General features: G+C 43.9%; 1 protein-coding gene across 2 annotated transcripts in view; it reads left to right on the top strand.

Moving 5' to 3' along the window:
• The window catches only part of ARHGAP28 (Rho GTPase activating protein 28), a 183,415-nt gene that overhangs the window by 41,298 nt on the left and 116,666 nt on the right, over nucleotides 1-25,451 (top strand). The gene's annotated exons all lie outside the window — the stretch shown is intronic.

The raw sequence follows: 25,451 nt of genomic DNA, 5'->3' as shown, positions 1-25,451 counted from the left end.
AAGGGTTGTTACAAAATTGTAAGTTATCCCATATCCACAGCATAGAGGATAACTTGCTACTGTAATTAGTGGGGGTCTCACTACTGAGGGTTTCTGTGGCCCTTCTCCTCTTCACTGGGGGGTTACTGCACCCACAGCAGCAAGGAAGAGACTGAATGGAGTGCGGGTCAAAGAAGTGCACCAGAGCTCCATTCACTGTCAGTGGGACTGCCTAGATACCCAAGTGGCATTCGCTCAGGTATTTCAATCAGCCTCATTGAAGTATATGGAGTGCTGATCGCTCATACTCTGCCAGTGCTCTTTTCATAGTGACATCACTGCAGGCGGAGAAGCAACCCCCGCAGTAAAAGTTACAGAGGGACACAGGAGTCTCATTCTGGAGATCAGCAAGGTCTCAACAGTAAGACCCCTACCAATCAGCAAGTTATCATCTATCCTGTGGATAGGTGATAACTTGCAATTTTGGTGCAATCCCTTTAACCTTGTGGCTACTTAAATGTTTGTTAATCGGATGCATTAAACAATCTAAACTTATCATAAATATATCCCAGAAAGAGTCGATGTGGAGATCAGGGCTCTGTAGAGGTCATATCATCGCTTCCAGGACTCCTTGTTCTTCTTTACTCTGAAGGTAGTTCTTAATGACATTAGCTGGATGTTTGGGGTGGTTGTCCTGGTGCAGAAGACATTTGGAGCAATCAGATGCCTCCCTGATAGTATTGCATGATGGATAAGTATCTGCCTGTATTTCTCGGCATTGAGGACCATTATTCCTGACCAAATCCCTAACTTCATTTGTTGCAGCCCCAAACTTGCTAGGGAACCTCCACCATGCTTCACTGTTAGGCTGCCTGTCCACGGTCGTGACGGAATATCGCTAGCGATATTCCACCGCGGGGAGGAGGGGGGAACACTAAAAGTTCTCCGTTATGAGCCTATATTAATGATAGGCCCACCGCGGAGAATCGCAGCAAATCGTGGCATGCTGCAATTGTAATCACGCAAGCCGAAAATTGCTATGATTTTCCGCTCGTGTGCAGTAGGCTGCACTGTCCATAGTTATCCTATGGAAAGCTTGTCATGCGAGTTCCACAAGCGATTTATCACCGTGGATCTCACAATGACACCTCGCCCGTGGACAGCCTGCCTTACTTTTAGACAATCATTATTGTACCACTCCTCGGTGAACAAACTATTTACTGTTACAGCCAAATATTTCAAAGTTTGACTCCAGAGCACTAGCTGCCATTTTCCTGCACTTCAGTTCCTATGTCTTCGTGCATAGTTGAGTTGCTTGGACTTCTTTCTACATCAAGGACCTCTTTTGGCTAGACTTCTCCCAACAGTAGATGGGTCTACCAGGGTTCCACTGGTTTCTGCCAGGTCTGAGCTGATGGCACTGTTGGACATCTTCCGATTTCGAGGGGAAGTAAGCATGATGTGTTTTCATCTGCTGCACTTGTCGGGCCACTGCATTTACAGTCCTCAAAGATGCCCGTTTCTTTGTGCTGCTTCAAAGAGCTTGAAAAGCCCATCTTGAAACTCCAGTCTTCTTTGAAATCTTTGAAGTCTACATTTATATGCAACATTAATACATAATACAGTACATAGGTCTGGATAGTAAGGGCAAACCTATTAAAATTAATGGGTTCTATTTTCTGAATATTGCCCTAGGGGACCTTTCACGGGACAGGATATTCTGCAACTATGTTGCAAAATATATTGTCCCTGAATTCTGTACCGAAATCCACAATGCAAACTATGGATTTTTATGTGAAGTTGCCAGCAGGACTCTTCTATTTTCAATTCCGCACCAAAATCTGCACATTAACAGTGTGGATTTTGGGGCTGAATATTCTGTAGAAGGGCATATTCTGCAACACTGTTATGAAATAGTGTCATGTGTGAAAGGTCCCTAAAGGATTTGTTGATGTTTACCTATTAAGCGTGTCTGTGTACATAGATGGATAGCTATGAGAGAGATAGATAGACAGACAGATCTATATATATATATATATATATATATATATATTCTTGTATTTGATTCTGAAAAATGATATATTATGACTCAGAAAACAGGCATATTGATGCACTGATGTATAACATAGTTTGGAATACTTTAACATTAGTAAAAATAAGCTGACTATTGAGGAGTGACCACAAAACTCTCTCCAATTTCTAATCTTAACACACAACAGCTGTCCTGAAGTCATGGTTGGAACTTGCCATATGTGCTGTTAGGGATCAGCATCCATGCTCCATGGAGGGTTTATTAGCTCAGCATGTGGCCTTCTGGAATGTGAAGCACACAAAGCGAATTACATGATATTTCATCACATGTTCTTAGAATTACACTAAAGGAAAGCTAAGGGGCCTTTCACACGAGACAGCATATTCCGCATCAGAGTTGTGGAATATGCCCTCCTGCGGAATATTCATCACCAAAATCCGTACTGCTGACATGCAGATTTTGGTGCGGAATTCAGGGACTGCGGAATATTCTGTTCCGTGTGAAAGGTCTCTTAGGCTTTGATCTGCTGGCTCCAGGTGAAGTTTTATTTTATGGGTCTTGAAATCAAATACAAAATGGGTAGATATGATAAAGAAGACCCAATGAGGATGACTACAAAAATACTGGTGCCATGTCAAGGACGAGGCAAGCATGAAAAACGACCACTAAGGGACCTTCACACGGGATGGAATAATGCCACAAGAAGCAGTAAATTCCCCAGCGATTGATTGCTGAGCTCTGTCATTGGTTGCAGCCTGTGTGACGTTTTGCAAGCAGCAGAGTGGAGGATCACGCAGCAGCATGAAACACATTGGGGAGAAGTGGGAATATACTAGTCAGAGAAGATTCTGCTTCCCTATCAGTATTAATCCTATACAGAAAAACAGCAGCAGCAAGGAGGACTTATACAGTAGTAATGAGCAGTGTAGATGTGATATCAGTAGCTGTGAAACACTTACTTCTAGTTGCAGCAGCATTTCTGTGTAGTTTCTCTGCTTCTCTCTCTCACTCAGTTCCTACTTTGTCCTCTTCACAGACTTCTAGGGGCAACTTTTAATCAGATCTGTTAGTTAGCTGTTGGTCTGCTTTGTCTACCAAGATAGATTTTAGCAGTTTTCCACTGAGCAAACAGTTTAGGCAGCAGGGAAACAGCTTAACAAGTGGTGAAAGATGCATTTTCTTTGATAAAATATATTACAAAACTTCTTATTTTATTTATTTACGTGAAGTTTGTTGAAAGGTCAGTGACTATTTACATTCTAAACATGCTGATGTTTTCAATGGGAAGGTGCTGGCGTGGGCGGAGATCAGTGTCGACCCGCTCCCTCCCATAGCTGGCTATGGGGAGGGGCCTGGAGGCTAGCTTTGCCCCCATCCTGCCCACTCCCATTGCAAACAGCCAGAGGGGAGGAGAGAGGAGGTGAGCCGGGAAGGGGGAGACAGCTTAGCAGAGCTAAGCTCTCTACCCCTGCCCCACGGCATATACGCCAAGCTTGTGCATCACATGGTAGCATATATCGGCCAGCCATGTAAACGTCGTCCGATATACGCTCGTGTGAATAAGCCATAAGGCCCTTTTACACAAGTGGATATAGACCTTTAGCAAGCACCAATCATCAGCACCTCGTTAGGGCGGCTTTATACGGACATATTTGGGTGTGCAATACGCAGTGAATAGTGTCCATTGATGTCAGTGGGTTTGTTCTCAGTAACAATCTTTTTGCACGCATGTCATGTTGAATTTTAGCCCGGTTCTTTGTTCCTCCTGTCCCACTGAAACAGACATCAACGCTTGGCTGTGACAACTGTGCATATCTAGGTTGAAGAGAAATTGTCAGCAGAATAAGTGCATGGTTGACAGCTATTTCATATATGCGCAGCTAAAGAAGTACAAATGAGGTGTCCCACCGTGAGTGCATGTTCTTCGGTAATCAGAGGGAGTCAAAGCAATTCTGTATTCCATTGGCTTAGTGTCTGTGTTTTGGTTCCCTTATCTCTCTAGTCTATGGCATTCTACAGATTAGCCTGTCTGGTTGCATGTAGTCTTGCTCAATAGAGCCATGGTTCCCATATCTTCACCCACTGTCCAAAACTTCTTTTTTTTTTTTAACTTTTTTAAGGGAAGTAATAATATGCAATTATACATCTTATTTTAAGAGCCTTTACGGTCCTAAACAATTTCCTTATTTCAGTCCTACCATATAGTAATATTACGGGTTAGGCTGTGTTCACATCAGGGTTTTGTTTTTCAGATTTTTGTTTCATGAAAGAGCAAAAGAACGGGAAAAAATAAATTCAGTAACATTTCCATTGATTTCAATTGGACTTATTTAGCTTCAGTTTCCTGCCATTCTACCTGGTTTCCGCTTTTTTGATGGAAAAAACACTGACCCGCAGCACTTTTTTTTTTCTGTCCAAAGAAATGAAATTGGTCGTGATGGACCTTTTATTTTTTTTAATATTGTGCAGAAATGGAACAGAGAAATGGAAAGTCCTAACAGAACCAAACATAAATGTGAATGGGGCCTTGCTAATGCAAACTTAAACTATCAATTTTTTGCTTCAGTTTGCATCAGTTAGACATCCTTTTTTTAGTTTTGAAAAGAAGGGATCTGTTAATAATGAATAAAGGAACACTAAAGTGAATCCAGCCTTAAAGGGAACCCATCACCTCGGAACAGCGCCATAAACTCAGCTATTAGGAAGGTGTTCTGGAAGGTGATGAAGCTGCGGGATGCCCTTTTTTTATCCTTACTTGCTCCCTTTTCCCATGCTATTCCCTGAGAAAAGTCTGCATGTGTCCTGACTGCTGTAAACGCTCTTGTAGATATAGTTTATGGTGCCACTCTGGGGTGACAGGTTCCCCTTAACCCTTTGCAATCCAATTTTGAATTCAGGGCTACCTAGGGGGCTTTCTCTTTCTGCCATTATACAATGGCACCATCTGCTGGCTATAGCTAGTACTGCGGTATGGGACATGCTGGAGAGGCCCCCGACAACGGAGCAGCCAGTAATATACAGTAAGAATACCCTGCTGGACGTCTTCCGACATTGGAGCTGTACAGGCTTCAATCAGAATGTCTTCAAACGTCAGACAGTGGATTGGAAACGGTTAATATATCAGTATACCACATGTAAATTTTAACATTTATGCCAGTTACTGCGGGCGTAAGCGCATAAAGCTTGTCCTTCAGCGCAATGTATTTACACTGTTAACGAGTTTTTAACGAGTGTATCTGCGTATTTTACTGTACTTTTTTCTGAGCGCATGGCATGTTTTTTTGCCAAAACCATGCCCTGATTTAATTGGCTAATTCGCCTAATGAGGTCCAGATGTGTTCTTTCTCCAGCTGAATTGTGCAATGTTTTGCGCATTCCCTCGCTTATTGCGCATGCGTTTGTGCACCCCGACTTGTATGCGGACCCTTGGTGCACACAGAAATAGAGCATGTTGCAAGGTTTTTTGTTGAGCATAAAATGCGTGAGCGAAATACGGAAATGTGTGAACCCACTGACATTAATTGGCTCTATTCTCTGCATATTGCGCATGCAAAATTAGCACACACAAGTACACCCGTGTGAAGCTGACCTTAGTTAATACGTCTCTCCAAGTACATAATATAGTCACTATACAGAGGCTCTGCCTCTGAAGCCACATTCTACACCAGCTGTCACGTGTAATGCGCCATAAATTAAGTTATGGTGCTGTTAAGGGAGGTAACAGGGAGTCGGCTGAAGCGAGTCCGATTTTTGTGCCGCGCGCCAACATCAGTGGGGGACACTGCTAAGTCACAGGAGCAGGTGAGTATAAAAAAGACATCACCCGTTTCCGTGCTGTCGCGAGGCGATGACACGTATCCTGTGACCCTTCTGCAGCGCTCACTGCACAAGGTCCGTGGGATGGACGGCTTCTATTGACTTCAATGGAAGCCGTCGGTGCAGAAAACCGCACAGAATGAAGCATGCTGCAATTTCTCTGCCACAAGCAGAAATTTCCACTCGTGTGCAGGAAACGGCAGATCTCCATAGTAGTTGCTGCGGAATTCGGGGGCAGCCGGTGGCCCCGGATTCCGCAAATCAAGTCCGCCCGTGTGCAGGAGCCCTTAGTAAGATGCTGCCGCAGATCTCTTCAGGGTGTTTTCAGCAGGTTTCACTGCAGACTTCTACAAGGTTCAAAGTTTGCATTGAGTGAAGAGAGGGTGAGATGACGGGTGTTAGAGAAGATGTGCGCGGTAATAGACGCCAGGAGTTCTCACTGGAAGACTTTGGACGCAGTAGACTGAGTGCAGTGGATAGTTTGCAGGTTACTTAGCATTGGATCAACTTGTTTGTATTGGTGTTTGATTTATGAAGCCATCATTCATATTCTCCCCTCCTCCCTTCGTCATCCTCGTGTCACAACATCGCCACTATTATCCATGCCTACACCTATAACTTCTGCTGTTTTTTTCTGTGTAAAGGAGCATGCTGCGTCATTTCTGGCATGTATCTGAACAAACCCATTGAAATTAATGAGTAAAATGCTGCAAAAAATAGATCCGTGTGACACCGGTCTGAGTAATGCACAGCGGACATCAGGTAGTCAGAGAAGTAGTGCCGCCATCTTTGTTTCTCCAGGGTCCGAGGGTCACTTTAAACCTATTGACCAGCATTACAAGCTCTTACAGTCACTACAATAGACAGGAGTAGCGAGTTTGCTTCCTGAGATTGGCCGGTCATCTGAGTATCTCCATCACAGCTGTGAGAATACAAGCGCACAAACCAATATGGGCCATTCGCTAAGTCAGTGATATCTGTAAATGTGAGACAAATCTAAAGGCCTCAACATTCTCCTCATTTTTACATTATTCTAAGCTTAGATATAGATCTGTACAAAGGTAGCGCTCACACCGTGTGATTTTATGTATAAATGGTCGACACGCTTCGAGACAACTTGTGTGAATATGATAGCCAATGTGATAACTAGCAAAAGGGCAAATCACTACTTACCTAAAATAAAATTTTTATGCAGAAATATCAGTCTAAAATGTGTCCACTAGAGGGCTCTCTTCCTTGTAATGTGATGTCCACTGCCTGTTGTCACGTGAAGACTGTCTCTGGTAACAGATAAGATAGTACACAGGAAGGGGTGGAAGGTTTTTTTTCTCATGCTGCCCATAGAAGTTAATGAAGAAGAGGGGGGGGGGGGGGAGCTGCTGCAGAGTGATTTTCTGTGCCAGGCCCCAATCACACAGTATCATTTTGCTGTTGATTTGAGTTTGGATTTTGTGCCCAAATCCACAATAAAATCCATACTATTATAGCATTTTTTTCAATGTCATGGAAGTCCATGCGCAAATTCTGTGCTGTGGAAAAAAATAAGTGAGGAAGGGGCCCTGACACACATAATTTACCAAATGGACTGAGGGAGGATAAAACCATGTGAAAATTCATGGCTCAGCCGCAGAGTTTTGCCGCAGATTAGTGTCATGGCGGAAATCGACATGTCGGAAAATGCTATATGGATCTGACTAGAGATGAGCGAACGTACTCGGTAAGGGCGATTTCGCAATCGAGCACCGCGATTTTCGAGTACTTCACTACTCGGGTGAAAAGTACTCGGGTGCGCTGTGGGTGAGCGGGGGGTTGCAGCGGGGAGTGGGGGGGGGGGAGAGAGAGAGAGGGTTCCCCCACTGCTACCCCCCCCACTCCCCTCTGCAACCCCCCCGCCCCACAGCGCACCCGAGTACTTTTCACCCGAGTAGTGAAGTACTCGAAAATCGCGGTGCTCGATTGCGAAATCGCCCTTACCGAGTACGTTCGCTCATCTCTAGATCTGACAGTTCCAAAGGCCTTACAGCGATTGAAATCTCATCTACACTGCTCAGTACTGCCGTACATATCTCATGTGATTTTCACAGTTGTGTTAAAGCAGCCTAATTGTCGCCATTTTTTGCTGTTTTTCTCCTTCACTTCTATGAAGAAAAATGGAATATTAAAAAAAGATATGTAAAATATGGAATCAAGTTCTGTCCATGCAATACTGTGATCTCAGCGTTCCATGGAAGTGAAGCCGGTCCGAGGATGCTTCCTGGAACTACTTATTTAGCAGCAAAAGCAGAGCAGAACTGCATCTACTAAGGCTTCTACTAGACTAAGTTTTCCCTTTTCAGTGCTCCTTGGAAGACAGAAACCAGGATTGTACCAGTGCTGGAGAGAAACAACCTTGTCAGAAGGAAGCCTTGCATGCATATTTATTGCTTCTTTCGTGCCACACCTCAATGCAAAGGGTGAACATAGCTTAATGAATGTTCTTTTTCTATTGATCTTTATGTTTCATCTGAATCCTTGTAATCCACAGTCACTAAGATCTGTGCTTGGGTCAGCATGTTAGCAGTAGTTATATTGCAAGCTCACAACTCCAGTCGGTTATGTAGTAAGTAGGGTGTTGCTGTATCCCGCAGGAGCCGCTGACGAATCTCTGCCGGTTAGCCCAATCAAATAGATGGGCTGACAGCAGAGAATTGGATCAACTCTCAGCATGCTGCGAATTGCCGGCCACGAGCGGAGAATCGCAATAATTCTCCGCTCGTGGACAGGGGGGCGGTGCTTTCCATAGCAGGCACCCTAACTGTTATTCAGTTTCTACAAAAATAGCATAAATCTCATATACAAGTTTGATACAATACAATAAACTAAAAGTGTGCACCAACAATTAAAGAGGAAGATACAAGGACTAAAGACAAACAGCAGGAAAACCTTAGGCTGGGTTCACATGGGACTGCATTGTCGCGGAAATTCAGTGCAGAATTTCTGTGCAGCAAATTCGCCCGCGGCTCATAATCCCGAGATTAGCCAGCCATGTGGACGAGATTTTGCAAAAATCTTGTCCACACGGGGCGGCCAGTTCGTCGCGGCAAAGCCGTGCGGAACCGGCGATGCGGCGAGAAATTGACAGCCACAGCATGGCAATTCTTTTCTTTTTCTGCTCTCTATGGCGAGAGAAACCGCAATAGAATACCGGCAGCCAAACCGCTCCAAAACCCCTGGCGAAAAGCCGTGGGTTTTGAAGCTGCAGCTCTCCCGCGGAACTCTTGCTGCTTTTTGGTGCAGCCAAGCCGCGAGATTTCCGCAGGATTTCCATCCTGTTGGAACCCAGCCTTACTGTAAGGGCTTATTCACATGAGCGTATATTGGCCGCCGTTTTCACGGCCGGCCAGTATACGCTACGATCTGATGCATTGGCTTGCAATGCATCAGATCACACAGGCGTTTTCTCGTGGTGTAAAAGCGCCCAGTTGGGCGCTTTTACACCAGGCAGGAAAGATAGCCCTGGGACTATCTTCCTGGCCAGACTGCATATTATTATATTCCACAAGACTTCTGCTCGTTTCGCAACCTGATTGGTTGTTTGGGTTGGCTGATTCACAATTCCAGCTACCTCATTGGTTGTTTGGGTTAGCTGATTCACAATTCCAGCAACCTGATTGGTTGTTTGGGTTGGCTGATTCACAATTCCAGCTACCTGATTGGTTGTTTGGGTTAGCTGATTCACAATTCCAGCTACCTGATTGGTTGTTTGGGTTGGCTGATTCACAATTCCAGCTACCTGATTGGTTGTTTGGGTTGGCTGATTCACAATTCCAGCTACCTGATTGGTTGTTTGGGTTAGCTGATTCACAATTCCAGCAACCAGATTGGTTGTTTGGGTTGGCTGATTTACCAAACAACCAATCAGGTTGCGAATCGAGCAGAAGTCTTGTGGAATAAGTTAATATGCGTCCGGACTACGGCCACTGCCATAGACTCCTATGGGAGCCAAGGACAGCAGCCAGAGAAGGGAAGTGGGAGGAAGTTTAGCAGCGTGACTGCTAAACTCTCTCCCCCTTCTCTTCTCCTCTCTCCTTTTCTCCAACTGTTTGCTATGGGAGGGGGCATGGCGAGATGGAGCTAAGCTCCACTCCGTCCCGCCCCCTAGCTCCATCCTGCCATGCCCCCTTCCACTGCTGGCTGCGGACAAGGGGAGGGGAAAAGGTGGAAGCTTAGCTCCGCCCCTCTTATTGCAGATGGAGGGGAGGAGGGAGAAGGTGAGACGGCGAGGGAACAGGGAGACAGCGCAGCAGAGCTACGCTGTTTCCCTCCGCCCGACAGCATATACGCCAAGCCGTGCATCACATGGTAGTGTTTATCAGCCAGTCGTGAAAACGCCGGCCGATATACACTCGTGTGAATAAGCCCTAATCCTGATGCAAAGCGGTTTAGGCAAAAGAAAAGCAAGTTTTAAGGTGGTTCCTGGGGCTGGGAAAATATAGGGCACGGGAAGAAGGGTGGGTGATTCCTCAACTCAATTCATAAAATCAAGAATGTAAAATACAGATCTGTATTACAGACGTGTTACAGATGACACTACCACCGTATGTCATCACTATTTTCATTTAGTATTTGCCTCTCTACTATTGGGCAAATACTGGTCAGTATTTGCCCAGTAGAAAATAAAATATAGAGAATGGCAATGCGGAGGCAAATATGCAAAGATCGGTCATGTTGTGTTTTAAAAAAAAATCTGTGAAAAATATGACCATGAGAATAGATATGTCTACATTACAGTCTGCAAAACATCGACTAAATGTATAGCTAAAATACTTGTGACCTTAGGCAAGGGAGTAGCTAGGGAGGCAGGGGGGCATATGCCCGAGGAGCAATGCGTGTGGGGCACCAGAGCATCCTATAGTCAAAGGAGGCATCAGCTGATTGCAGCAGGAAAGGACAGTAAGAGATACCTTTTAGGTATAAGGGACCTTTAATGTAATGATCAGGCAACTACTCACATATGTGGGAGATCCAATGGAGAATCTAATGGACCTTTTGAGGATGTCATGAGCATGTGATCAGTCACAGGAATGGGAAGAGTCAAACTTCAGGCTTTGCTGCCAGGGGAATTTCTTGCAGTTTTTTTTCTACAGTGCAGGAAATGAAGATCCTCATGAGCAGATAAGAGTGATCTAACACTGTTTGGGGGCACATAGGAGGACACCATCTCTATGGGGGCACAAAGAGGAATTATCTGGGAGAAGCAGGGGGGAATATAAGTCTTGGGGATTGTGCCTCTGATCCCTTAACACCCTTGCAACACCACTGGCTCCTAGCGTTGCACTCATAGCTCACATAGATCTTCACCAGAGCAGCACTCATCCTCTAGAATGCTCTACCCCAAGGCACCCTGACAATACCCAATGCACAAAACTTCAGACGTACCCTAAAAACGCACCTCTTCAGGGAGGCATGCCAAATCTCCTGAGCTAGTCCCCCTGCACCTCCTCAGGGCTATTATTTTCATAACATGATATTTGCTTGGTAATTTTTGGCTATATACATAGTATTCTTTGCTGCTTTTGGTTTGCTGATATTGCTGCAAGTATGTAACCATTCATTATATCCTTAGTGGTTTCCACACCCTGTTCCCAAAAAATACTTTTTGATAGAGCCATGACAACTTTGACAACCCCATTTTCAAATAAATCCCAGTGAATCCTGGCCAAATCCATTGACTTTTAATGGGACCATCAGGGTTAAGAGTTCTTTTAATGGCAAGAATAGCACTGCAGATGTCCTTTGCCATTTCTTAACTACTAGAGGCAAAAGGTCAGGCAGTGGCAGCTGCGCTTTAAGACGTTAAGGGTAATAAATGACACTGCAAGTAATTTTGGATTCAATTCAGTGTTAAATATAGATAGTGACATGTGGACAGAGACACAGCAATGATGGACCTGGACCAGGGAATGAAATAATCAGATTTATACATATCTTAAAATATCTTCTTGTTGCAACAAAATCATCATGGCGATTTCACATTTTAAATAAAGGGTTACTATTAAATGGACACTTTTAGCATCCCATACAGAAGAAGCCAAAGTATTGTCGATAAAGCCAAAATACTTAGGGCTAATGCCCATGGATGGATTATTGCTGCGGAATTTACGGCCAGACGTTCGCCACGAATTCCGCAGCAATGACCGACCATAGACATGCTACAGTAGGTTAAAAGATTCTCCCCTGCCCATGAGCGGAAGTCAACAGCAATTTTTCGCTTGTGGGGGAAAATCGCAGCATGTTTTATTCTGTGGGGAAAATCGCACGCATGGCTTCCATTGCAGTCAATGGAAGCCGTCTGTCCTGCAATATTCCACGCAGTACCGCGAGAATCCATGTCACAGCCCAGGACCAGCACTGCGCATGCGCGCCGGCTAGGACGCTCAGGGCGGATCTGGATAGGTGAGTGCGGGGTCTCTGTGGGCGCCGGGTCTGAGTCCGCTGCAAGGTTTCGCAGTTGGAATCCAACCCGGCCGTGGGCATGAGCCCATGTATGGCTTTTAATATATTTGTTAAAGTTTGTATGACTAAGGGCTTAAACAGAAGAACATGTCTGCGGAGGTTTTTGCGCACGTGAAATTCACGTCTGTAAAATATGACAGTGAGGTCATAGATTTTAATGGATTTGTTATTATGAGTGTGTTTCTCTTGCGCAAATTCTGCATGCGAGAAATGTTAGGCGTTGCCCTATCTTCCTCTGTGATACGCCGAAAGCTGCCATATAAGTCTATGGCAGCTTACAAAAAGGGAGAGGGAGGGAAGTTACTCTATGTGAAACACAGGGAAAAAAAGATAGCTCGCCCAAATTTAGCATTAAATTGCCATTCTCCTCCACGGAAAGAGTAATGTGTCCGTGTAAGCTGGCATTTTGAAGGCAAGCGAATCAGGATTTTTAGGGACATCCCAAAACCTAGTTCATGTGCAAATAAGCTCTGTTGCGGCAAACGTATTTACGCATACATTCGTCTGTTTAAGCCCTAAGTTCCTCGGTTACAGGGGTCTCCCAGAACTTTTCCCTTTACATAAACAACCAGTGTTCGGAAACATCTCGCCCCACGGGCGCTCACGGAATTCTGACTTCATGAAAAGTCGCAAAAATTTTCATCCCAACTTAATACTGCTAGCATATTGTGTGTCTACTAGTTTAACAGAAATAAAAACTCAGAGTTCTAGCGCTCCAATATAGAGGATTCCTTAGAGAAGTGCCTACGTAATAGGGTGAGAGAAGGTGAAAATACAAAGGATGGCACTTGCCTGGTATGGAGCATCCGTCCCATGACAGGCGTCCACACCGTCAGTCCGGGATGGCTTTGCAACAATTTCCAGATGAATAAGATCCCCAATTCTTAGGGAGAGCATCTGGGGGAAGCCTGTAGGTGGAGGTGACCTCGATCAAGAACACAATAAGACAAAGTAGAAAAGAACCCTGCACTTCTTTCGAATATGGATAATAGGGCTAGATCTATTGATGAAGATGACTTACTTCGTAGAGGAGCCCTATAATCACACATGACTCCTCTAAATCCAGGTAAACCCTTAAGTGATCCAGATAGAGTCCTGGGAGGTATCAGTTTTAACTGGTTTATTGATAAACAAATAGGTAGACACAGACGAGGTAGAGCCAATGAAGTGCAATGCGTTTTGGAGCAGATTTTTAGGTAATATGGAAAGTCTAGACACTCGCCATCCAAAGACTCAATGACCTCTACAGAGGAGACTGCATCAGTAATAGAGATTATTTTTATCAATCCTCAAAACCAATGGTCTCTCCCCGATTTACAAATACAGCAATTGAACACTATGCGTACAAGATGTCTATGTTAGGTTGAACGCCCATCAATCCTTCCCCCATGAAGAATGGGCATATCATTATCATCATTGGCTCTGTAGATCCAAGCTATTTTGGAAAGATCCAAAATTATTCTCATACTAGCAAAATAAAGATTTACAACTCTCCATAACATTCTATAACTGCAGTGATCATTATGCCGGAATAGAAAAATAAAGGTCAATGGCAAGATCTGATCAATCTTATCATTACAGCCACTAACACCCGGTGATTACTGCTGCTGGTCGGATCATAGTTAACATCAATACATGGAATCTCCTCATTGCAAATGTCACTATAGATAATCCTCTTCAGAATAGCAAAGGAGCTTCTGTAATGTTATGTCCTGTCTGAGCTGATTCATCGCCTCCTCAGTTGCTAAGTTAGATATAGTCTAAAAGGGACCTTTCACACAGAACGGAATATTACGCAATATGGAATCTGCCCTCCTGCAGAATATTCAGCATGATGATCTGCACTGCTAACTTGCGGATTTTGGCGCAGAATTAAAAATTGCAGAATCCCGCTGGCAATTCTGCATCAAAATCCACAGTTAGCAGTGCAGATGTTGGTGTGGAATTCATGAACGGCATACTCTGCAACGCTATCGCGAAATATTCCGTCCCGTATGAAAGGTCCCTGTATTTGGAACCAGGATGTCCTTTTTTGTCCTGCCAATCCACAGCTGCAGATATCACTCAGTCCATACAAGTATGGAGGACCCTATGGAACATTCAGGTCTCTCCAGTCTTGATTGCCTATCACTTTGGGTTGTGCCACTCCACCTTTTGGAGTTCTATAGAATTGTCCATATTAAAAAAATAATAATAAGCCATACTCCCCTGCTGAAGAGGTTGTTCAGTAGAATCTTTATTTCTACATGATTACATATATATCAAATTAATAAATTAACTTATACTCACTTGCTAAAGATCCCTGCTGCTCTGGTCATCGACCCTGCTGTCTGCATCGGTCTCTGCTTACTTGTAGGCACAGTCTAGATGCTGTCTAAGCTCATGATTGAGGCCAGTCTCTGATTGGCCACAGTGGTCACAAGCTTAGGGCTCATTCACACTAGTGTAGCAATTTTCACGGCCACAGCACGACCAAGCATCGCATGAACAAGCACACAAATCTGCTGTTTGTGCACCCGTTAAGATGGCCCCGATCCGGCTCATATATGCCGAACCCTGACTGCCATCGGACATGCTGCTAAGCTACCTCCCTTCTCCGACAGCTACCATAGGCTCCCATAGGAGTCTATGCAGCGGCCACTGTATTCCAGCCAGGAAGATAGTTCCTAAACTATCTTTCCTGGCCGACGTGAAAGCGCCTGGCTGAAATACGCTCCTATGCACTATCTTGGCCAGATGGGTGCTTTTACGCCGCGGGAATATGCCCATGTGTACTGATGCATTGTAAACCAATGCATCAGATGGGCAGCGTGTATTGGCCGGTGTGAAAACGTGGCCGACATACGCTCGTGTGAATAAAGCCTTAGACTGCAGGTTATCTGCTGTGCCTGAAAATAAGAGGAGACTGGAGATAGGTGGATCTTATAAAGGTGAGTATAGGTTAGTTGACTAGCACCATCACACCACCGGGCCTTGGGGTACCTGTGACATTTCATACACTCACGCTGACCTCAGCAGTGATGCCTGCATGTATGACACAAGCCTCCTGAAGCCAGTGACTAATTGAACTGTTCATGTGCCTGTACTGGCACCACAAACTGCATAAAGTAAATGAAGACTGGCAGGGGGTGCTGTGGGGCTAGAATAATGAGGGATGTGATAGGTGAAGAGGGGCGGACAAATCTGTCTGAGATGATTTAGTGATCCTGCATTGAGCAGCAGGTTGGACCCGATGACCCTGGAGGTCCCGTCCAACTCTACCGTTCTATGATTCTATGAATATCCTTTTTTTAGCATGTCCGCTGCTGTTAGAGTACATTGTTACATGCCCCGACTAGCCCTTTAACCAGATATAGAGTTGCTCTCGCCTATGTGCTATGTCTTGTATTGCTGCTTAGCCCAATTCTGCTTTTGTTCTTCTGATCAGTGAGGTCCTTGACCACACACTTATGAAATATTGTAAATACATATCAGCACTGTTTAAAAGTAGAGAACATTTTTAGTACAGACTCCTATAAGTATAGATTCATCTTCTCTATATATAGTACTTCTTTCATTGAGCAGACTAACAACTGGGAACAATTTTATAATAGTGCATAAGGCGGCTGGGAAATAACATTCTCCACCATTCCGCTGCAGGGGAAGAGCAGACAGACTGCCATAAAATATGACTTCCCTACAGCTGACCTGCTGTACTCTGGTTTGTGCTACTGCACTAAATGGAAAACTCAATTTTATGCACTGATGAAGAACGTATGTGGCAAGAAAAATCTATATGAAAGCAGTTGTCAAGAAGAGAACTAGACAGATCACAAATCTGATGACTTAAAATACCTAGAAGCTTTTACATGTCCAAGATCAATACCCTCCATCATGGAAGGAATCCCTTTATGTCATCAGTAATTGTCAGCACTATCATGGCTATGATAGTTTTCCTTTGTATGTGTCTACTTGCCTTCGGCCTCATGTCCACTAGCAAAATGGAGTTGCGGAATCCGCATTCAATTTTGCCCATAGGGAATCATTGGCCATCCGCGGTCAATTAAATTGAATTTTGCACCTGCAGATGGCATTTTAATTGATTTGCGTTTTTCATGCACAGAAAAAAAAACGTTGCATGCTCCATTTTAGTGCGGATTCTGCGCAGATCAGCCCTATTGATCTCTATGGATGTGGATATCCGCAGTATTCGCACTGCGGATTTGTAGGTGGGGAAAAGCCTGGGAGGTGTGTGAAAGACCTGGGAGGTGGGGAAATAGGAAAAAAAAAACAGCTGCGGCCATTTTGGAAAGAGTTCTGCTAAAGCTTTTGTGAAAGAATGTATGACACAGGGAAGCTGGTCACCCTAATGGAAGATTACCCATGTATATGGAACCCTGCTGATGAGCAGTACAAGAACAAAAACAAGAGGGAACTTGCCTGGGAGGAACTGTCCCTGCTGCTTCACAATGCAGAGTGGACATCTGCAACTACAGACAAAATAAAAAATATGTGTAAGTAATTTATTCCCCCTTTTCAACCATGCAAGCATGTGTCTGTGCCTGCGTGTGTGTGTGTGTGTGCAAATGTGTGCATGTTTGCCTGTGTGGATGTAGGTTTGTGTGCGCACAATGCACGTGTATTTGCATAAGTGCTGCATTGCAGGCAAGTTTGCAATGTTGCATGCCGGCACGTGTGTTCGTGCTGCATGCATGGATGCTTGGTGCTGTGACATGTATGCCATGGACATATGCTTGCGCTCATACATGTGTGCACTTATGTTTCTGCTGAAGCATACATGCAGGCATGTGTGCTGCATGTCTGCATAGATGCATGGTTGTGCTGCTGCATGCATGCACACATGGTTGCACGGATGCATGCATGTGTACATGCTTGCAATGCATGGATGTTTGCTTGCAGTTTTGGAAGCTTTATGATATGTAGTTTAATAGCTAAGAAATTATTTTCCTTTTTCACCGTAATCTCTGTTGCAGTGAGCAAATTAAGGGAGAGGTGGAGGAGCGCCAAAGATCAGTGGCATAAGGAGCATTTTGCAGTCCCGAAAAGTGGCGATGGTGGAGAGAAGAAAAGGCAATATGTCCACTACATGGCGTTGTCCTACCTGTCGCGCACAGTGGAGATGCGACCGTAAGTAAACCATAGCACTGACACATGTCCAAAAAAAAGGGATGTTTTAGACGGGAGGATTATCGCTATTGTTGTCCACACTACAGGGCTGATGCGGTTTTTGGAATGCTGATTGTCCCATGTAAAATCATGATTTTTATATCTTTATTTCATAATTTGTTATGTCTTCTCCACAGGTCAAGCAATAACTTGCAAAGTGTGGCGAGACCCTCGGTAGATAGCAGCCCCTTACCGGGATCTATGGAGTCTCCAACCACACCGATATCGGAGGATGCGCCGGATCAGCAACCGGAGGAAATTAGCAGGCCTAATGCAAGCAGAAGAGGGTGCCGCAGCTGCTGGGGCAGAGGCAAGAAGCAAAAAAAGAAAAATACAACTTGAAGTGCTGGAGATGGTCCAAAAAATAAATCAACCACTAGATCCAATAGATGCCTATGGTCAATTTGTTTCCTCCTCTCTACAGGCAATGCCTGATGAGCTGAGGCTGAGCACTCAGGAGTACTTGTTGTATCTTCTACAAATGTCAACCCCGCCAAACTTGCCATTTGAGCTGCATTCGCACATTGACCAATTCAGGCAGCGTCAAATGCAGCGCCGTGCAGCTGCGGCGCAGCCTCCTCCACCACCACCCACACCTCCACAAGCACCTATTTATGGGCGGCACCATCAACAAAATTTCTCCTATGACCAGCAAGGCCCTGAACAGGCAGGCTCCAGTACATGGGCCCTCCACCCCTACACATTTTGGCAGGGCCAGTAACGTGCCTTCAGAGTGGACCCACGAATTGCCATTCATCCCTCGGGGGCATAACAGTACTGAGAGTGAGCAACAATAACATAACTTGTGATTTTGTTTGTTTGTTTGTTTGCAAGTTTGGAGCAAATGTTTTGTCATTGAAAAATGGTTTAACCCTTTAAATAAAAAAAATCATTCTATTCAAAAGAATATTTTACAAAATAAAAAATATCTAAGATTCCTGTTTCGCCTTTTTTACCATTCCCTTGAATACTTTTAACTGTTAAATTTCACATTGTGTTTGCTTTGCTGTATTTTGCTGTTATCCCTTGAATGACTATTGATGGCCTCTCATCAATGTAGGCAATGAATCATTGTTTTCTCGTGGAATACCACAATTTACTTCCCATTCAGAGGCAGAACATTTCTTTGTGGGTGCAAATTTTGTAGATTCGCCTCCACAAAGTGATGTCTCTGCTTGGCCGGCCAGCGATTGTAGCTACCAAAGTAAATCAATGGAGTACTTGCTGTGACAATGGTGTGCCATAGAATGACTGTCAGCTGCATTGCACACAATAACAAAATATGTAAATATAAAAAAAGACAAAGAAGCAGCTTTTCATAAAACGTTTTTTTATTTTACAATGCGTAAATATTTTCCCATACTATTGCAAGTTAAAAATGAGGTATTGGTTCATAATATGGCCAAAGTCAGCTAAATGACATTAGTTAAGACAGACACCTTTAACCACATTACTTGAGCTCACAACCCACGTCAAGGGTCCTCATTATCTTGCGAGTCCCTAACTAAAACAAAAAAACACTAACTAAAAAATATTTGGGCCCTGAAAAAAACACAACTTCAGGCTTTGGAAAGTACTGATCCTCAGGCTCAACGAATAGAGGCCAGCTGCCACGGAACTGCTCCCTCTGGACTGAGGAAATAGTCCGCAAACTGGTCTCTCATCCGAAAGCCTCAAGATGCAGGCCTTATCGCTTGGTTCTGGTCACCAGCACCAATAGTTGAAGTTGTGGGCAGTTGACCATCCGCAAACGTCCACGTCCAATCAGCGTCGTTGCTCTGACAAAATTATGCAGGATCACGGCGACTTTAACCACCGAGCACGCATTTTCAGGTTCTATTTGAATTGTTCCCAGGAACACACTCCATTTACTGAAGAGAATTCAGAAGGCACATTCAACGAAACGCCGAGCATGCGTGAGTCGCTAGTTAAAGACTCTCTTTCTGGTGTCCAACCCTCTGCGAGGAAATGGGCACAGTATGTAGGTTGATAGACCAAAGCCCTCATCCACAACAAGTACGAATGGGGCAGTTGGACCAGAAGAACCAGGTAGCAACCGTGGCTCTGGCAGGGCCAGCTCGTTGGCAAGAATCCACCGACCCATTCTGGAATCCCTGAAGATGCGAGCATCAGCAGAGCTTCCATAGGCCCCAATATCCACCATTACGAATCGGTAGTCTCTGTCGGTGACTGCCATCAGGACTACCGAGCAAAAATGTTTGTAATTGAAATATCGGGACCCTGAGCGCAGTGGCTTCTTAACACGGATATGGTTCCCATCCAGGGCCCCGATGAAGTTCAGAAACTGCGCTGCATTCTCAAAACCGGCAGCAATGGCAAGCCACTGCTACTTGCTGGGAGGCGGTATATGACTTGCTTTTAGCTGCTCCCAGATAATATTGCACGTGCTGGTGACGATTTGTGCAGTGTCCAAGCAAGAACTGGAAATGAAAGGAAGTGATGGAATTGCCCGTGGCCAGAAATCTGTAACAAGAAGAAAGACTATAAGAATATTTTAGGCATGCCTAAACAGCAAAATGATTAAGCATTTAAGATAACAAAGCAAAAAATTGGCATCGTAGTGGTAAGAAAGCTAAGCATGGCCAGCTGCGGCCACACAAATACATTGCAGAGGGGATGAGAAATAGACCAGCACATAATTCAAATCAAAATACTTTCAGATAGCACAAAGTGGGGAAAAATTGTAAAAAAAACTGACATATTAAGCAAAATTTGATCTTACCTGAGAGTCACAAGCAAACGCTCCTCTGCAGTGATGGACCTCTGCATTCTCGTGTCCTGATGCGTGAGCTGGGGATGCAGTAGATCCAAAAGTCTGTCAAAACTTGACACTGACATCCGGCAGAAAGCTGCAAACTTCTCGTCATGCAGACGTAACTCGCCATACAGTGTTGCGAAGTGCCCCTTTTCAGGGCGCTGTGGCACTATGGGGTGCACCCAAAAGCGCCATTTTTTGCATGCTGGTGCCAAATTTTGTTGCTCCTCCACAAATGTGGAATAGACCAGCCATGCAAGCTGAACTTTTTTTAGCAATGGTTGTGAGAGCCATCCTTCTCTGTTCAATGCTGGAAGCAAAGTAAAACGGCTGCTGAGTGTTGGCTGGTGGGCTGGACATTGATTTTGGCTAGGGGTTGGACTTCCCCTGCGTTGTTTTTCATGCGCGGATTTCCTAAAATGCATCCGCATACATCCGCGCGTGAAAAAATCTGCAATCCGCGCTCTCCTACAGGCAAAAAAATGCAATTTAAATACCATTTTAAAGTGCATCCGCTGCATAAATCTGCGCGGATTGTATTTTTCTAGTGGACATGAGGCCTGGATTATATTACTTTTTACACAATTACATTGTTGGTTTACCTTTAATGAAACTATATCAGGCGAGTCCATAACTAAAAATACCTAATATGTACCTCTGATTGCAATCACGGAGTTGAAATAATTTGAAAAGAGCAGGACAGTGAAATGGAATCAGCTATGTGAGCCCATCAGCATAATGAATATGGATTCCCATATTGTGTGCCTATAGTAAATGGAGATGTAAACCATCTTAAAACAGGGAGTAAATTATATGCTGACAGGACAACAAGACATCTGCAGGAAAACTGAAATAGTTGCAATTTCTCTGCATTTGCCTGTAAAGGATACATTCTGTAAATATAGATACATAGTAAGCAATGTCTCCTTACACACTTCCCTGCTGTATACGTTATGGTACAGATTGTCTCCAATTTCAGGAGTGTTATTTATGCAGAGTCTGAGATGTTACACATCAGAGGGCCTACAGCAGAGAATTATGGAGCTAAAGTTCTTCTGGGTGTGAGAACAAGACTTTCCCAGACCCAGCCTACAGACATTGTCAAGTTTTCCAGAAGAAGTGACAAGAAGTGTGGTTGGAGTCAGTGATGTCTCATTGTTTTCCTTTGATCTCCCACACCCCAAACCTCAAGTAAATAAGGGGTGAATGATTGTGGTAACCCTATAAGAACATGTATGTTATATTTTGATTGGAAGCTAAAACAATAGTAGTAGTAGTTAGTCTTGATACACAGAATTGGTGCCTTGATTGCATTCTTGTAACTCAAGTGCTATATATATATGCAGTATGTGAGTATAGAGGGTATTTCTTCTCTTGGGTATGGTTTTTTCTCTGGACTCTTAATTTTCATAATAATACAAGTGTGTCAATGGCCATAAAAACAAGTAATGAGAACTGCTAGGATATCAATATATTAGTTTTTTTTTTCATTTTAGTTTTTGATATTACATTTCATATACTGTAAAATGAGCTACCATTATGCTCATATACAGTTCTGAGTAAAACTTTAAAGCAAGTGTGAAAAAATGCTGCAAAGTAAGATTTTTTTTTTCAAAAATACTGTAGAAGGTGTCTGATGCACTATAAGTTTCTTCTGCAGCAGGATGACTCCAAACAGGGGCGTAACTATAGAGAATGCAGGGTGATGCGGTTGCACCCCGGCCCAGGATCCTTGGGGGGCCCATAAGGCCTCTCTTCTCCATATAGGGAGCCCAGTACTATGAGTAGAGCATAATAGTTAGGGGCCCTGTTCCAGGTTTTGCATTGGGGCCCAGGAGCTTCAAGTTACGCCTCTGACTCCAAAAATACAGCCAGTGTCATTAAGAAGAACAAGGAGTGCTGAAACTGATTATATGACCCCTACAGACCCTCGATTTCAACATCATCAAATCTGTCTGGGATTACATGAAGATACCCAAGGATTTGAAGAAGCATAAATTCCACAGAAGATCTATGATTAGTTCTCCAAGATGTTTGGAATAACCTCTCTGCTGAGTTCCTTCAAAACTGTGTGCAAATGTATCTAGAAGAATTGATGCTGTTTTGAAGGCAAAGCAGGTCACACCAAATATTGATTTTATTTAGGCTGGTTTCACATCTTTGGAGGGTCCGTTGAATGGACCCCATTATAGTCAATAGGGTCTGTACGGTGCTATTTGGTTCTGTCCTAAGATAGAACTGTTCAGGGATTTCCCTTTCTAGCTCCCCAAATGGAGCAGGAAAGCAAAACCCCGAGTACAGATGTGAAACCACCCGTAGACTTCTCTTTTTTCAGTCACTTTGCATCTTGTTAATTGACAAAAAGAAACTATTAACACTTCTATTTTTGAAAGCATTCTTACTTTGCAGCATTTTTTCCACACCCGCCTAAAACTTACACAGTGCTGTACAATCATACAGATGTTGACAGGGCGTGACATAGTAGTTAATCCTTGAGATGAAGGTAAAATAGTTTAATATATGATGCAAATTTGGCTTTTACAAAATTAGGCTCTTTTAACACAGCCTTTGTGCTTTTGCTGTGGGTTTCCTTCTCGAGTTTCCATCAGAATTGCTGAAAATAGCATTCACATGAAATGCTGGCAGAACCATAAACTTTAAAGCCGTCTCCGTTTGACATGGTTTCCATTTCTTTCTGGTATTTAATGAGAACAGAAAGGCATAGTAATAATGTGGCATTCAGATTTGTTGATAAATGACATAACTCTTATGCTTGGAAGAATCACACAGGTGATATCGCTCTATGGTGATGGGACCCTATGTATTTCATTTAAATACCTTTTACTTAATTGTCTTTTCTGTTTGTAGGCATATATAATCCATGGAACAGTATGTATTTTAAAAGAAACTTTGGGACCTTTCTGGGTGTATCTATGTATACAGAATTTGGCCACTTTGTATTGCTGATTAGTACTGCCTACAGGGTTTTGGTAGCTTCCCATATGCCCCACTCTTGAACACCTCCTTTCCTCACTGTTATACCTATTGTAGTGCCTAATATATCATCATCTATTAAGAGACATAATAGGGAGTTTTAGGGGCAGGTTGGCGGTCAACTTTGTCTTCTCAGGGTAGGTACTCCAAATAGGCAGGCGGTTATTAGGGAGCACTACATTGTTAGTACAGGATGATTCAAAAATAATGTTGTATAAGTAAGGGCGGACATCCACTGGCGTTTTTTTCTCCATTGCGCTGCAAGAGCAAGTGAAAACTCTTGCCTCGCAGTGCGAGGAAAAAAAAACGGTATGACGCCAGGATATCGCCAGTCTTTTCAATGGGGCCAGCGGCAGCAGCACTAGCCCCATTGAAAACATATGGAGAATACCGCGGACTTCTGCCCGCGGGGATGAAGGAAACTTCTGCCATAGCTGTCACAGCTGTTGCAGAAGTCTGCGGTATTCTCTATATCTTTTCAATGGGGCTAGCGCTGCTGCCGCTGGCCCCATTGAAAAGACTGGCGATATCCCGGTCTCATTCCAGCGTCTTTCTTGTGCTGCGAGGCAAGTGTTTCACTTGCTCCCGCAGCGCAAGATAGAAAATATCGCCAGTGGGTGTCCGCCCTAAAGCTTATTTATTTACACATCAATTGACATACAACCCCCAGAAGGACAAGAAAACATAGAAGAACTTTGCAAGTTTGTATTGCACCTTACAGATGTTCAATGTGGTTGCTATTGGTGACACAAATCAACCTAAAACAATTCATCTCCACAGTGGAATCGATAGCAGAGGATGTCAGGATGCATCTAGACGGAACTTGACCACATATCTTAACCCTTTCCAATCCACTGTCTGACGCCTAAAGACATTCTGATTGAAGGCTGTACAGCTCCGATGTTGGAAGACGTCCTGCAGGGTATTTTTACTGTATATTACTGGCTCTGTTGTCTGGGCGTCCAGCAAGTCCCATACCGCAGTACTGGCTCTGGCCAGCAGATGGCGCCATTGTATAATGGCTGAAAGAGAAAACCCCCTAGGAAACCCAGAATCCAAAATTGGATTTTAAAGGGTTAATAACTGTTGTGTCACCAACATGGAACATCTGTAAGGTGCATTACAAACTGGAAGAGTTCTCACATCTTTTCATATAATTCTGGCTGTTGTATGTCAATTCATGTATGAATAATCGGCCTTACTTTTGCACCACGCATGTATTATACTGTACTGCGATTCACTGGTAGTCATATATGAATTTCTTTATTATTGAAAGGTACATTTTATCTGTACATTATCTTGAAAACTGGTGTGTTTTTTTTCCTTTGTGAATGTTTTTGTTTTAGGACCTTTGGATTTATATCTGGGTTTCCAATACCTAAATCTGTTGGCTTTTTGACTCTTTGATGTCACCCAGTATCAATCTCTCATACAGACCTGAAAACATAAATGGTGGCTATAGACTTTTTCTTCGATAAATTAAACTAAAAAGCAACTCACATTTACAGGATCCCAGGCATGTGTATAGAAGTGTATTTTTTTTGCAGCATGTATTATATTTTGGAATTAATAGGCCATTTTAACACGTATGATAATGATTATTATTGCATATTGCTTGTACCGGTAGTAAGGTTAATTAAAGTATTTACTTTTCTTGCATGTCAACTAGACTGCAAGACTGACTGTGAGGCCTCTTTCACATGACTATATGCGCTTTTACGCTCAGGGAAAAATTGCATGAAAGAAGAATAACTGCGATCAAGTCTCAATCTTAATTAGCGTACTATTGGCCATTCACACGGATGGCTGTCGCGTGATGGCAAAAAAATACACTGCTGCACAGAAATCTCTTGGTTGGCAGAAATCCTCAGAATGACTGTTAATTAGAGATGAGCGAACGTACTCGGGCACTGCGATTTTCGAGTACCTCACTACTCGGGTGAAAAGTACTCGGGGTCGCCGTGGGCGGGGCGTGGTGGAGCGGGGGGTAGCAGTGGGGAACAGGCGGGAGCCCACTCTCTCTCCCTCTCCCCCCCACTCCCCTCTGCAACCCCCCGCTCGCCCACAGCGCCCCTGAGTACTTTTCACCCGAGTAGTGAAGTACTCGAAAATCGCGGTGCTCGATTGCGAAATCGGCCTTACCGAGTACGTTCGCTCATCTCTACTAATAATGCTTAAATAGAGGCAGCTGTC

The sequence above is a fragment of the Eleutherodactylus coqui genome, chromosome 9 (assembly GCF_035609145.1).
Source record: "Eleutherodactylus coqui strain aEleCoq1 chromosome 9, aEleCoq1.hap1, whole genome shotgun sequence".
Taxonomy (NCBI): domain Eukaryota; kingdom Metazoa; phylum Chordata; class Amphibia; order Anura; family Eleutherodactylidae; genus Eleutherodactylus; species Eleutherodactylus coqui.
The sequence above is the reverse complement of the archived record's forward strand: the minus strand, read 5'-3'. Positions and strand labels throughout refer to the sequence as shown.